The following is a 2,630-nucleotide window of genomic DNA, read 5'->3' on the forward strand; positions in this document are numbered from 1 at the left end:
GGGGACCCCCCCGGCTCGGCCAGCATGAGGTCCTCGTCACCCTCACTCCACGGCCCGTCTTGGGAAGCTGGGAAGGAGTGAGGGGGAGCTGCGGTCAGACGAGCAAAGCGGCTGCTCCACACGATCCCTGCCCTCAGGGTGTCACCAAGAGGGACACACCTTGAGGACCTGGCGAGCCCCTGGCTGTCCTGCGGGGTGATGCCTGTGGGACGCGGGGCTGGGGCATGCAGGGTACCCAGGGGCTCTCGGGGTGTCTTACCCGCCACGCTGCTGGCTCCGGGGGGCACGGCCAACCCGTCACCACTGCAGGGGTCCCTGTGGAGAGGAGCACACAGCCACATCACACAAGCACCGGGGGGTCTTGCCCGCGGGGCCCCCATGCAGCATCCAGGCTAGAGGGGCCAGGGAGGGCCAGAGAGGATTTCACTAAAGCCTCTTCGCAGTGTCTGCTGCAGCTCCCCCACCACAGGGGAGTCACGGGCAGCTGGCCTGGCTCTGGGGGTGCAATGGGGTGAGCTTCCAATATCAAACAGTCACCTAACAGCCTGCCTGGGGTGGGGAGTGAACTCCAGCCAAGGAAAAAAACCCCATGGAAGTGCACAGGGGGATAATATGCACCCTTGCATCTGTGTGTGCAGCAGCACACCCATGTCCAGGCTCATGTGGGATGCCCACGTGTGCTCACAAAGCGGGGCGGCGTCTGCTCTAAGTGCAGAGACATGAGGCCCTGGGGGCCATGCAGATGCCCGTGACCCCTTAGGAGCACTTTAGCCCCATTAGCAGCCCTCGAGGGGCCACCTGAGCCCCTGCAGCAGCCCCCCACCACCCCAGCAAGGCGCCTGGGTGCTGGTAGAGAACAGGAGCTGCCTAAGGCAGGTCTGGCCCCAGCTGCTCTCTGAGGGGCCCCTTGCCTCTGAGCTACCACAGCTCACCACCTCCCCACCACAGTTGCAATCAGGTTTATTTTCAGCAGAGAAGGGTGAGTCATTTCATCATTTAAAAGAAAGAAAAAAACCCAACACAACAAAAACCCACCAAAAACCAAAACAACAACAACCCCAAACAACCAGATTTTTTTTTCCTTAGAAAAAATAATCAGAGTATTTATTTTCTATTCCCAGATTCTTGATGGGCTCCCACAAGCAGGGTGGGGGGCACTTACCCCCTAGTGCCCTGATGGGCACTGTGCCCTGCCCACATGCATGGTGCTGAGCCTTGGTAGCCAGGCAGGGTCAGCAAGTCAGGGGCCTCTGCCTCCTGGGCTGGGTACACCATACTGGCACCTCACAGACAGGGGACACAGCACTGCCAATCTGGGAGGGAGCCGTGGGTGTCACAGTCCCTGCACCAATAACCTGCCATGAGGGGAAACTGAGGCATGCTGGCTTTAAATACCCTGTGCCCTGCCAGCAACCGTAACTGGCACAATACCCAGAGACACAGTACTCAGAGGCACAGTACCCAGAGGCATGACAGCCAAGGAAGCACAACACCCAGAAGTACAACACCCAAAAGCATGACAGTGAGGACACCCAAAGCCCAGAGGCACAATATCCAAGAGGCATGACCTCTGGAGGCGTGACACCCCAGGAGGACCAGTGCCCAGGAGGGGTGATACCCAGGGGTGCGATACTCTGAGGCAAAAAAATCCAAGGGACCACAGTACCTGGACTTAGGATGCACTAGGATGCACAATACCCAAGGAAGCACAATGCCCAGCAGCACAGTAGCCTGAGGCATGATATCCCAGGAAGCAAAATATATGAAGAGGCACAATACTGAGTGACATGACATCCTAGGAAGCATGACACCCAGAAGCATAATGCCTCCAGACACAACAACCAAGCACACATGGCAGCCCAACGCCCAAAAACCAAGTAGGGGTGACACCCAGAGGCACAACAACCATAGAAACACAGTATGGTGCCAAGATGTGCAATACCAGAGGAAGCACAATACCCGAGGAGATACAACACCAGAGGTGTGATACCCTGAGAAACGGGTGGCCAGTCCCTGTAGCTCCAGTGCAATGGGAGCTCCTTGGGGCCACTCAGAGGCAGGCCCAGCCCAGCACTGTGGCTGGCCATGGGCTCTGGGGTGAGCAAGCAGAGCACTCACTTCCCTGCAGCCCAGCTTCCCAGTCAGCACCCTTGACACCAGGACTTGGAGCTCAGGGGCTGGGCCTGGGGGACACTGGGCCAACAGAAGTCCTGGGCTCTGCGGCAGCCAGCTGGGCTGGGCAGAGGCTGCCCCCTCCCCATCCATGTACCCAACACTGGGAAGTTCTTTGCTGCAACGGGGAGGCTGCCACGGTGCTGCAGGAGGACAAGAGCCCTTTCATGCTGGCCATACCACCCAAGGGCATGGAGCAGAGCTGCCAGCACAGTGCAGAGCCTGAGGGGGGGACAGCCCCGTGGCCCCTCACTCACCAAGCAGCACTTCCTGCCCCTGATGTCCCTTCAAGCCCTGGCACGAGGGTGCCATGGGACCCTGACTCAGAGCACCCACTGACTCACAGCATCTCCGTGGCATTGCACGAGGGCCAGCGCAGCTGTTTGCGGGTGCTGACACTCCAGGGTGCTGCCCTGGGGCTGGGGGGGGGGGGGGCGGGGCGGCCCGGCCCCAAGCAG

The sequence above is a fragment of the Chaetura pelagica genome, unplaced genomic scaffold, assembly GCF_000747805.2.
Source record: "Chaetura pelagica isolate M959 unplaced genomic scaffold, ChaPel_1.0 scaffold246, whole genome shotgun sequence".
NCBI lineage: Eukaryota > Metazoa > Chordata > Aves > Apodiformes > Apodidae > Chaetura > Chaetura pelagica.